The sequence below is a fragment of the Colobus angolensis genome, unplaced genomic scaffold (genome assembly GCF_000951035.1).
Source record: "Colobus angolensis palliatus isolate OR3802 unplaced genomic scaffold, Cang.pa_1.0 Scaffold33, whole genome shotgun sequence".
In the NCBI taxonomy this organism is placed as follows: Eukaryota; Metazoa; Chordata; class Mammalia; order Primates; family Cercopithecidae; genus Colobus; species Colobus angolensis.
Genome location: NW_012116599.1, coordinates 7,076,889 through 7,090,316, shown reverse-complemented (window position 1 = coordinate 7,090,316; position 13,428 = coordinate 7,076,889). Strand labels below are relative to the sequence as shown.

Genomic DNA, 13,428 nt, shown 5'->3' with positions numbered 1-13,428 from the left:
TTGATAAATAATATATGTGCAGTAACTTCACACTTTTTATGTACAGTTCTATGAATTTGGGCAAATGTACAGCTGTGTGACCACCACCACAATGAAGATAAAGCAGAATTCCATCAGCCCAAATAGTGCCCTTATGTTTCTCTGCCACCAATCCCCTGTCCCCACTCCTCCTCCCTGGCAACCACTGATTGGTTTTCTACCCATATAGTTTGTCATTGGTTTTCTATCCATATGGTTTTCTACCCATATAGTTTGTCATTGGTTTTCTATCCATATAGTTTGTCATTATAGAATGCCAAATCAATGGAATTATTTTTTATATAGCCTTTTGTTTCTGATTTCTTTCCTTTAGGATGATGTCTTCAATAGAATAATTTTGTATTGAGAAATGGAAATATGATGTAGTTAAGGTTCTATTTCTTAAGAAACATTTTCATTAAACAGGTGACCTTTTCATTAAACAGGTGAAGGAATGAAAGAACTGTAAAATTAAAGCCATGAAGTCATTCCAGTGGAAGTGGTTCTCATTAGCTACAGCTAAAGGTTTTTCCTTGCCGTAGCTAAAGTTCAATCTTATTAGAGCTTAGTTCACAAATTCTGTAAATCTACTCTGTCTCATGGAAAAAATCGTCATTCTTACCTATCTATAAATAGATAAGAATTCCTACAAAATATTTAGAAGCTATCTTCTTTAAAAGCAAAAAGGCAAAAAGAAATCATTTCAGAATACAAAATTAAATGAAGTAATGCCAGGACATTTTTTAAAAATCTATTTTGTAGTCACACTTGTTCAACAGAGGAAAGGATTGCTTCCATTTAAGAAATGTTAGCACTGAGATTCATGTAGATTCAGTACTACACACTTGTTCAATACAATATGCTTGTTTGAGGCTGTTCAATGTGCAAGCATTACTTTCTAAAATAAAATTTAAATTCCTCATTTACTATCTGGTTGGCAAATTGCTCTTCAGTTTTTCAGAAATTATTCTCTGTATCATATGTTAGCAAGAGAAAAAGCTTGAAATCAGCAAAATCTGGTTTTGAATCTTGATGTTTATAGTGATGTGTTAAAAACTTTTCATTTTGGAAAATTTCAAATACATACAACATTTTGAAAAAATAGTATAATGAAACCTCATTTTCTCCTTACTCAACTTTAACAAGTATCAATTTATGGCCAATCTTGTTTCATCTGTACCCCACTCCCCATGAAATTTCTCACCCCTACTTCTAGATTATTTTAAAGTAAACCCTAAAGACGTAATCTTTTCTTAATATCTCAATTTTCTTATGAATAAAATGACTATAAAAATAGAAATGAATATAAGACTTACTGCATGAGTTCTTACACAGGTTAAGTGCCAGCCTCTAAACCACACTATTCCTGGCCTTTAGTGTTGTCAATATACAAACATCTCTCTCTCTTTTCCTAATTGAAAAAATAACATCTATTTACATTAATCAATATGGTTAGGAGGCACTTACCTTTTCGAAGGATTTTACATTAATCAGCTCCAGATATTTCCTTTACTTTTTGACAAATGCATTATATCCTAAGTTGAAATAATGAATTCCTATAACTGAATTAGTTAAAATACGACTAGAAATAAAAATGACCCATCAATCCTTCTATTCTCTTTTCTGCCACTATTTTGTGTATCCTAATTTAAAATTTAAGTGTCTTCTTTGTTGGCAAAGCAATACCTTTTGCTCCTTCTTCAAAAGGCAGGGGGCCACACAAGCATTAAAACCTGAAAACAAGTCTACAATTTGGCAGAAAAATTCAAGTTTTACGTTTTGTATCCCCTGATACTTCAATATTTCCGAATCCTTTTATCTTCTTGACCAAGAGGAATATATTAAAGTCACTCCTTTAAAATATTTGTATTGCCACCATATCTTCTCTGCTAGTCTCTGCTGACATCCTCAATGCTGGAACAACTTTCAGTTCGGTTCTTCCATGGAAAGCTATTTTTAAGCTCAGTTGCTAAAGAAGAGACCAGTGTACCCAGGTACAGAGCAGGATGAGCAAAAACATACAGTCAAAGGCATAACAGAAGACAAACCCTATTCCTATATACAAAGAAGAAAAGATGTTATTATGAATGGCTGGTCTTGAAAACTGTGCTTCTTAAAAATTGATTTTTGGTAGGAATCTAATTAAATATGCTTTCACTAAGTTTTTAAGAGCCAGTAATATGGAAGTGTGTTGATTAGTAATTCCCAGATCTCAATCATAATTGTCCATTTATCATTGACTCTGTCTGCACTCATGATATTCCACTAATAGGATGCCAAATGCCATTTTTTAAAATTGGGATATAAAAAGTAGAAAGTGCAAACTGAATCAGCATTTTTCTCTGACACAGAGATTCAGCAAAGAGTAGGATGCAGCAAGACTTCCAGAAGCAATTCCTTCATTCTCCCAGCATCTCTCCAACTGCTATCACAACATGAACTATTTATGGATTTTAAAAGATCTTAATGGGTTTATGAAGATCTTAAAAAGAGGTTTTAAGACATATCTTTGAAGATGACTGAAAGACTAAGGGAAGAGGCCCATGAGAAAAGCTAAAAGAAGCATTTTTGTCTCAACTAGAAAAAGCTGAAGAGTAATTTAGTAATAATCACCAAGCCGGTTATGGAGAGAGTGGTAGATATAATCATCTTTACTGAGGGCGTAAGAATATACTGTGGTTGACCAATGATATAAAATGATTTTCTGGCAGAATCTTATTTCCAAAAATAGATGAAATTCACAAGTTTGAATATAAGAGGGATTTGGAGGGGATGGGTAAATAACCATACAACATCTTGAATAAGGTTAATTTTTTAAAATAAGCCTTTAATTAGGTAAACAAAGTAATAACAACCCACAAATTTTACACCAGAACACCCACCTCTTGGTTACCTGTTACCGTAAGACCTCTTCATTCCCTCTCATCAGCCCGCACTTCCCCACTTTCACCCCACAGTTTGCAGAGATAACTTTTGGAATGAGAAACAGAATGAGTAAGCACCATTTCTTCTTGATCAAGGGAGTTGAAAGTAAGACCCCTCCGTCATTCACTAATTTCTTTGCCTTCACCTTTCTCCTCCCTGGATGGTCTTGAGGCTTAAGACATGAAAAGCAACTCTTATCATCAAGTTTGGGGAGTATACACAAAAAAGAAAAGGGAAAGGCCAGTGGCCCCAAGTGCCCCCTTGATATCACAGAAACCACAGCTGCTGTGCTGCTCTGTCTTCATTTTCTTCACTGGGAAATACACAGAGACCCTGCCCAGTGCTCACAACCAGCAGCCGTTGCGCTCAGCCACTCTGGGACCAGCTGATGGCCTCTGATTGCACCCTCCATTAGATTAACCAGCTAGCATAACTGGTACTTTAATCTACCTTTAATTAAATAAAAGTTAGAATCATGAAAATGCATTTTTAATTGCAACCCCAAAGGGATTAGTAAGGAGAGGGGCACTCTGCGTAGAAAGATTACCTCCCAAAAAGTCAAATACAGTGATGACATTATTTTAAGTGCATGAAATGGGGATTCGTCTGGATTTGGAATAGGCTCACATATATCAAAATGGATATTGTTCAGTGTGTGTGGAATATGTGGTATCTGACAGTCCAGATAGCCCAGATGAGTGTTCTCACTTCATATTCATGGACTCAAATGCAGGATGCGTGTGGTCCATCAGCCTTAGGTTCCACTATTTCATAAACTATTTTTTGGTGTCTTAACTCAAAGGACAGCTGAAGTCAAAAATCAGATTTTCTTTCTTTTCCTTTCTTTTTTGAAACAGTCTTGCTTTGTCGCCTAGGCTGGAGTGCAATCTCAGCTCACTGCCAACTCAGCCTCCCGAGTAGCTGGAATTGCAGGCACACACAATCACATCCAGCTAATTTTTGTATTTTTAGTAGAGGCGAGGTTTCACCATGTTGGCCAGGCTGGTCTCGAACCCCTGACCTCAGGTGATCCACCCCCCACCTCAGCCTCCCAAAGTGCTGCGATTACAGGCCTGAGCCACCGTACCTGGCTCACATTATCATTATCAAACAAAATAAACTCCTTAAATGGATTTTCAGTGAGTTTGGGTCCTGATCATTTAGACATTGCCTTGTTTTCTTACTTTTCTATCCTGATGGAGATGGTCTCCATGCAATTACCTTAGGGAGAATGGGATTGAGGGGTTGAGCTTAAAGGAGAAAGGGGTGCCATGGCTGGAATACGACACCAAATCTCATGCTGAGGCTTGGTCCCTAATGTGGCAGTGTTGAGAAGCAGTGTCTTTAAGAGGTCACTAGGTCATTCAAGAGGGATCAATGCCTTTCTCCTGAAAGTAAGCTCTTGCTCGCTTGGGAATGGATTAGTCACCACTTGGGTGAGTTGTTATAAGCAAGGCTGCCTCCCATGTTTGGTCTCTGCACATGCGCTTCTCCTTCCTTAATGGATTTGTGTGCTGTGTTATGACACAGCACAAAGCAAGGCCCTCGCCAAAAGCCAGCCAGATGCTGCCCCGATATTAGACCTCCCAGCTTCCAGAACTGTGAGCTAAATAAGCGTCATTTTTTAACAAATGTTTTAGTCTCAGGTATTCTCAATCAACAGAAAATGGACTAAGAGGGGACTTTAGGGTTGTTTGAAGTTTAAACAAATTTCAGTCAATGTTTTTAAATTTTTTTATTAAGAAAAGCTTATTTATTAAAGGCAATAGATTTTTTTAAAAATATTAAATTAAGAAAGGCTTACTTGCATTAGGCAACAACAGACTGGATATCAGAAAAATCTTTACACCACAAAACCCTTGGATTTCATGGATATACATTTAATTCAAAAAAAAAAATAAATGGCTGAACTGGTAAGAAACTAAGAAAAATCCTCAGATGCCAAAGCAAGAACAAGAAGCCAGATAGCTAAGGAAGCATTGACTCTGCTGTGTGCTCAAGGCATCTGCTGATTCCCCCAGAACCTAAAGTTTTGGTTCTAGTGGCAACCCCAAAGGGCCACATCCTCAGTGAATGATGAATCAGAACAAGAGACAAAATGACAGGGGGAAAATCCCTAAGAAAGACGACTAATCTGGGTGGAGTCTGGAGAATATACGCTCAGCATTTGTCTATATAAAGCAGCACTCACATAATTCTGGAGTCCTCTTCCCACAGGCTAAACTTCTTTCTTTTAAGCTGAAAATTTAGTTTAAAGTGGTCCTGATTGGCAATGTCTCCAGGCACCTATATGTAACAAAGGCAAATGATTTCTGAAAGAATGTACCTCAATACAGGAATCAAAATACTGCCACAAATAAAATTCCATTGAATATGAGATTATGATTTTTAAAAATTCAGAATCATACAAGGATATAAAGTTTCAGGAACAAGCCAACTGAAGTAATAGATAGTGAAATCAGACTAACAACAATTTGACATAGAAGAATTATCAGTATTTGAATATAAAATGTTTAATACGTTTACACATGGAGGAAAATAACATCATAAGAACAGAACAAGATACATAAATAAGACATCCTAAGAATAGAACAAAATAATCATGAATTTGGGGAAAAATAGAACTGCAGTCATGGGAAGCATAAGTATGTTTTGGTGAATGATGGACTGTGTATATCAGCAGTCCCCACCCTTTTTGACGCCAGGGACTGGTTTTGTGGAAAACAATTTTTCCACAAACCAGGGTGGGGGAATGATTTCAGGATTTCAAATGCATTATATTTTTGTACATTTTATTTCTATTATTATTGCATTGTAACATATAATGAAGTAATTATACAACTCACCATAATGTAGAATCGGTGGGAGCCCTGAGTTTGTTTTCCTGGGAGACAGTGACAGATCATAAGGCATTAGATTTTCATAAGGAGTGCACAACCTAGATCCCTCACATGCAAAGTTCACAATAGGGTTCATGCTCCCATGAGAATTTCATGCCGCCGCTGATCTGACAGGAAGCAGAGCTCAGGCAGCAATGTGAGCAATGGGGAGTGGCTGTAAATACAGATGAAGCTTCTCTTGCTCACCTGCCACTCACCTCCTGCTGGCGGCCTGGTTCCTAACAGGCCACGGACCCTGGTACAGGCCCTTGGACTGGAGGTTGAGAACCCCTGGCATATATGACAGTGGTCCCATAAGATCGTAGTGGAACTGAAAAATTTCTATCACTGGCCGGGCACGGTGGCTCACGCCTGTAATCCCAGCACTTAGGGAGGCCGAGACGGGTGGATCATGAGGTCAGGAGATCAAGACCATCCTGGCTAACACAGTGAAACCCCGTCTCTACTTTTTGTATTTGTAAAAATACAAAAAAAAATTAGCCGGGCGTGGTGGCGGGTGCCTATGGTCCCAGCTACATGGGAGGCTAAGGCAGGAGAATGACGTAAACCCGGGAGGCAGAGCTTGCAGTGAGCTGAGATCCGGCCACTGCACGCCAGCCTGGCTGACACAGAGAGACTCCATCTCAAAAAAAAAAAAAAAAATTCCTATCACCTAGTGACATCGTAGTCATCATGATGTTGTATAGCAAAGCATTACTCATGTGTTTGTGGTGATGCCAATGTAAACCAAACTACCGCACTGCAAGTCTTATAGAAGTCTAGCACATGCAATTATGTACAGCATATAACACTTGATAATTATAATAAGTGGCCAGGCACGGTGGCTCACGCCTGTAATCCCAACACTTTGGGAGGCCAAGGTGGGCAGGGCAGATCACCCGAGGTCAGGAGTTAGTGACCAGCGTCGGCCAACACAGTGAAACCCCGTCACTACTAAAAATACAAAACTAGCCAGCCATGGTGGCAGGTGCCTGTAATCCCAGCTACTCGGAGACTGAGGCAGGAGAATCGCCTGAACCTGGGAGGTGGAGGTTGCAGTGAACTGAGATTGTGCCACTGTGCTCCAGCCTGGGTGACAGAGCAAGACCTAAAAGAGCAACTTCCAGCCCTGGAGTTCCATTCATGTAAGTGCCCTATATGGGTGTACCATGTTTTATCTCTTATATGTATTTTTACTGTATCTTTTCTATGTGTAAATACGTTTAGATACACAAATGCTTACCATTGTGTTACAATTGTCTACAGCGTTCAGTACAGTAACATGCTGTACAAGTTTACAGCCTAGGAACAATAGGCTATGCCATTTAGCCTAAGTATGTAGTAGGCTATGCCATCTAGGTTTGTATAAGTCTACCATATGATGTTTGCACAATGACACAATCACCTGGCAATGCGTTTCTCAAGAAATATCCCTGTTATTAAGGATGCATGACTGTAGTTAAGAATAGAAGCTTAGTAAACAAGAGCTATGTAGAAGTTAAGAGCAATAAAGAAGAAAATACTAAACTGGAAGAGCTCATTTAGAATACAGCACAGAGATGAAAGTGAAAAAATTATTAACACATATGGAGATTAGAGTGAGAAAGTTCCACAAATGTCTATTTGAAGTTCCTTGGGGAGATAATAAGATAGAAATGACAGACAGACAAAGAAATATCCATGGAGAATTTTGCAGACAAGAGGAAAGGCATGAATTAGATTTAGGAAGCCTAACAGCTCTCCAAAAGAGTAAATGAAAAGAAATTCAAATCTAAACACACCATAGTGAAACTGCAGAATACCAAAGAAAAAGAAATCTTATAAACAGTCAGAAGAATAAAAAGAGCATCGCCTACAGAAAAATGATAATTAGATTGACAAATGACTTCTCAGCGGCACACAATGGAAGCCAGAAAGGTAGTGGAATAATGCCTTCAAAGTGCTGGAGAAAATAATTGCCGGCTTAGGGTTGTGTACAAAGAGAAAAACATTTCAAAAAATGAGGGTAAAATAAAGACATTTTCAGACAAACAGAAATGGGGTGAGACACACTCACTCTATAAGAGTGTAACAGACCTTTTCAAAAGCAGCTGCTAAATGATGCACTCAAGGAAGAAGGAAAATTACTCCAAAAGGAAGGCGTATGATGCAAGAGGGAGTGTGAAACAGAAAACACGTGAGTAAATCTCAACACTGGCCACGTCAAACAGTAGTTAACGTTTTATATCTTGAACAGTTTTCAAAAACATAAGACTAACATTCTGGACAATAATAAATTAGAAATTAGAAGAATGTTCAAAACCAAATATTTTTGTACTGTTCCGGAAAAGGTAAAGGTTATTAATTAGACACTGCCAGGGTGGCATGCCAAGCCGGGAGGGGAGCAGCCCACCTGGTCGGGAGCATCCTTTATCACCATCATTATTTAGAATTGCTGGTACATGGCAACAATAAAATGCAGACAGGCCCTTCATCAGTTTTACTATTGCTTTTAAATTCTCTACAGGTAATTCTCCTCCTTACTGCCTGGACCTAGGGAAGACCACTTCATCACCACCACTATAGTCCTAGCTAGTTGGGAGGTTGAGACAGGAGGCTCACTTGAGCCTAGGAGTTCAAGGTTGCAATGAGCTATGGTTGTCATAAGGAGTGAGCAACCTAGATCTGTCACACGCACAGTTCACTATAGGGTTCACGCAGCCTGGGCAACAGAGCAAGACCCTGTTTCTAAAATATATGTATATCTGTGTTTATACACATACACATATATAAAACTATTTTATATGAATATATTTGGGCATTCTTACGTAGATTGTTTTGCTTAACATTATGTTTGTGAGATTAAGTCATCTCTTTGCTTCCCTTTAAGGCGAAAATTTATGAAAGTGTTGTCTATTTCCTGTCTCTCTAATTCCTCTCCTCATACTTTTTCTTAAACCCATTCATATCCATCTTTTGTCTTCAATACGTCGCCAAAACCATTCCTGTCCAGATCAGTGGTATCGATCCAGCAGTCATTCGCCAGTGCTCACCTCACTTCACGCATCTCGCTTCACCCATTGGTAACGTTGTCACCATTATCACTCTTTGCCCCTTGAAACAGTTCCATACTCACTTCCAGGACACCATGCATTCTTAATTTTACTCTTTCTTCACTGGGTGCTCCTTTCTGTCTCCTTTGCTGGCATCTCCTCTTTTTTCAGAGGTGTTAACCCTAGAGCTCCTAAGGTTAAGTGCTTAGAAACTCTTTTCTCTATACAGTCTTTGATGGTTTCATGCAATCTCTATATTTGTATACTGATGACGCCAAAAATGATAGCTTAGACCTTGACTTTTCCCCCTGAACGTCAGACCACTGTATTCAGCTGCCTACTACTCAGCATTTCTGTTGGGATGTCTAGTGGACATCTGCAATTCGGCCTGCTCTAGATGGAATCCTCATCTTGCTCAAAACGGTGCTATCTACCATTTTTCCCCATCTTTCAAGTTGCTTAGGCCCAAAACCTTGAAGTCATTTTTGACTTCTCCTAGTCTCTCTCATCTCAAATGTAATGTGTCAGAAAATATTATTTTCTTTATTTTCAAACTAAATCTAGGAGATAGTTACTTCTCACCACCTCCATGGCTACCGCTCTGGTCTGAGTTGTCACTATCTCATCCACATGGTTTATTGCAAGACCTTCTAACTCATCTCTGCTTTAATCCTTTGCCCTCCTCAACCTAGCCTCAGAATAGCAGTCAGAGCTCTCTTTATACAATATACATGAGATCATGTCACTTTTCTGCTCTGAACTCTCCAATGGCTTTCCAGTTCATACACAGTAAAAAACCACAGGCCTGAGGGTAATCTGCAAACCCCACCTGTCTTCCTGCCCTCCCCTTTACCTATCTGGTCTCATTTTCTACTATTCTTCCTCTCACTCAGTTCAGCTACCCTGGGCTCCTTGAGCGTCTTTAAATATTTCAGAAACCATCTTTGGACTTTAGCTTCCTTTCCCTGGAATACTCTTTCCCCCAGATATCCACATGGCTTGCTCTGTGACTCACTTTCTTTAAGTCTTTGTTCAAATGTCTCCTTTTCAATGAGGCCTGCCATGATGATCGTATTTAAATTTACATTGCTTCCCACCTTGTTATACACTCTTTCTGAATCTTTATTTCTACATTCTGGATCCTTATTTTTAAAAATACTGAAATATTTATTAAATATTAAACATTAAATTAAAAAATATTATTAAATTACATGATACAGGATTCAAATTAACCCATGGGGGGAAGGGTAAATGGTTGGGGCATGGATGAAACAAGATTGGCCATGAGTTGATAATTGATGAAACTGGGTGCCTTGAAAGACTGGACCATCATGAGCCCCTTCAAGACCACATCCATTGGCCAGTGAACTGGGTACCACCAAATTATTTAATTGAACAGATTGAAGCAAACCATCTACATGGCCTCAGCGAGCAACTGAAACCCAAAATGCTGTTTCAACACATTCAAGTCCACCCCCAGAACAACATGGAAACCAAGAGTGGAACCATGTAACAGCACGAACCTCGGCGTTGCTGTGAAGCATTTTGCAGATGTGATTGAAGTCTGTAATCAGTTGATTTTCAATACAATCCTGGATGGGTATGGTGGCTCATGCCTGTAATCCCAGCACTTTGTGAGGCTGAGGCGGGCGGATCACGAGGTCAGGAGATTGAGACCATCCTGGCTAACATGGTGAAACCCCGTCTCTACTGAAAATACAAAAAAAATTAGCTGGGCGTGGTGGCGGGCACCTGTAGTCCCAGCTACTCGGGAGGCTGAGGCAGGAGAACAGCGTGAATCCAGGAAGCGGAGCTTGCAGTGAGCCAAGATTGCGCCACTGCACTCCAACCTGGGCAACAGAGCGAGACTCTGTCTCAAAAAAAAAAAAAAAATACAATCCTAGAGGAACTGATTCAATAATCCGGGTAGACCCGATTCAGTCAGGGGAAAGGCCTTACCAGCAGTGCTGAGGTTCCTCTGGAGAGGGAGATTTAGTCTGTGTTCAGGAGCTTCAGTCTATGCCTGTGAGTCCTAGCCCACCCCTTCTGATGGCCTGTCCTGTGGATTTTGGACTGCCTTATCAGCCTCCAACACCATGGAAGCCAACTTTTTAAAATTAATTTCTTAATTTATATCTCCTATTTGTTCTGTCTCTCAGGTTGAACCCTGACTGATGCAAAAGTAATGTACTTTTGTTCGCTTAGTTTGTAGTACTGCTTTTGTTGAAGAACCCATCAGGTTTGGGAGCTTAGGTAGCCAGCAGCAGTGGATATGTTCCACAGCTCAGATTCTTAGCTGTAGGGGGCCGTACCCCCTCAGGCCACAGTGACGGTCTGTGCCACAAGCAGCCTATGTTAGTGCTTATAATACACTAAGTGGTAGGAACCGTGGTCTCCAGCACCCAAAATGGCCCGAGGGCGCCACCTGGAAACAGATAAGCACCACAGGTCACCATGTCTGTCCTCAAAACTCCCAACGTCACCAGGTTAATTTTTCCCCTAAGGGGACCTGGGAAATATTGCCATATGGATTCCAGTAGCCAAGAACCCCAGAAACGTCTGAATTCCCCTTCTTTCCCTTTCTGTATGGACAGGAGTATAGCGCCACTGACCTCCAGTGGAGACCCAGAGACCTCAGCCTCAATCCAGCCACACCGTTCGGCCCAAGACATTGGGTCTGCAACATCTTTTTGTCAAACAAACACATCAACCAGGCCATATAAGGCATCTCTGAACCATTTCCATACCTGTCCTTTAGCTAGAGAGTCTCCCCTTCTGTGGCAGCCTGCACTGCATGGTTGGTTCCTGCTCAGATGCCTCAGGACCTGGTACCTCTTTCCTCATCCTTCTCAGGTGCCTCAGGGTCCATCAGAGCATTCTCTTCCTGAGCTCTCCAGCCCCAGGAATGAAGGATCACATCAGTGCCCAACAATCAGGGGTCCGTGTGCCACGATCTTGTTTCCACATTCCTTCCCGGCAGCCTTAGTCCATGGCCAGCTCACTCACATCCAGGAGTCCCACCTATAACCCCTCCTGACCCATTAGATGTCCAGCAGTACCATCCAGCTCTTGTGCCCCCAGGCTGACGTCTCCACCTTCAACCAGGTACTGGGAGGTTTTGCCCCTTGCTTCACCAATAAGCCATGATTCTGTCAGACTGGACCCTGCCTGCTATGTCAGTTTTGGGGAGCAGATTCACTGTGCGCTGATTACCAATTTGTCTGAGTCCAGGGAGGCTCACACCCACACACACAACGAATGACATGAAGCAGGTTGATTCCTTACAGGTAGGCAGCAAGGGGCATCAGAAGCCTGAGATTCATCATGATCAAGAAGCCGGGCTCAGGAAGCCATGTGGGGCCGATGAAGTCCGTCAGTGTCATAATTTTCAGTGCAAGGCGTTTTTGTTTCCATTGCTCTCACTTTCTCTCCTCATCCCACTCACACACACACCCCGATCCAGCACCACCTGCCTCTACCTGTCTAGCAGTTTTGCGGTTGTCTTTTCCTGTCCCATCCCCAGGCCACATCCCGTAGTGCTAATGGAGATAATAATAGGTTATTCTCAAGCCTGCAGAGGATTTAGGTCAATCTGTAGTCTAAAGACCGTGTCTGGGCTGGGCATGTTGGCTCATGTTTATAATTCCAACACTTTGGGAGGCCAAGGCAGGCGGATGACCAGAGATTAGGAGTTCGAGACCAGCCTGTCCAACATGGTGAAACCCTGTCTCTACTAAAAATATGAAAAAAAAAAAAAAAGTTAGCCAGGTGTGGTGGCAGGAACCTATAATTTTACCCCAGCTACTCAGGAGACTGAGACAGGAGAATCGCTTGAACCCGGGAAGCAGAGGATACAGTGAGCTGAGATCCCATCACTGCATTCCAGCCTGGGTTACAGAGCAAGACTCTGTCTCAAAAAATAAAAAATACTGTCTGTATCCTCCAGTCTCTCTAAGGCAGTGGTCCCCAACTTTTTGGCACCAGGGACTGGTTTTGTGGAAGACAATTTTTCCATGGGAAGTGGGCAGATGGTTTCAGGATGATTCAAGCACCTTACACTTACAATGCATTTTATTTCTAGTATTGTTACACTGTAATATATCATGAAATAATTGTACAACTCATAATTGTAGAATTAGTGGGAGCCCTGAGCTTGTTTTCCTGCAAATAGATGGTCCCATCTGAGGGTGATGAGAGACAGTGACAGATCAACAAGCATTAGATTCTCATAAAGTATATACAACCTGGATCCTTCACATGTGGAGTTCACAATAGAGTTTGTGCTCCTATGAGAAGCTAATGCTGTGGCTGCTGATCTGACAGGAGGCGGAGCTTGGGTGGTAATGTGAGCGACAGGGAGCGGCTGTAAATACAAATGGAGCTTCGCACCTTGCCCACCGCTCACCTCCTGCTGAGGGGCATCAGAAGCCTGAGATTCATCATGATCAAGAAGCTGGGCTCAGGAAGCCATGTGGAGCTGATGAAGTCCGTCAGTGTCATAATTTTCAGTGCAAGGCGTTTTTGTTTCCATTGCTCTCACTTTCTCTCCTCATCCCACTCACACACACACCCCG

At 41.2% G+C, this 13,428-nt stretch overlaps 1 pseudogene; it reads left to right on the top strand.

Annotated features, from left to right (window-relative positions):
• Nucleotides 1–13,428, top strand: part of LOC105518810 — a 43,213-nt pseudogene that overhangs the window by 20,318 nt on the left and 9,467 nt on the right.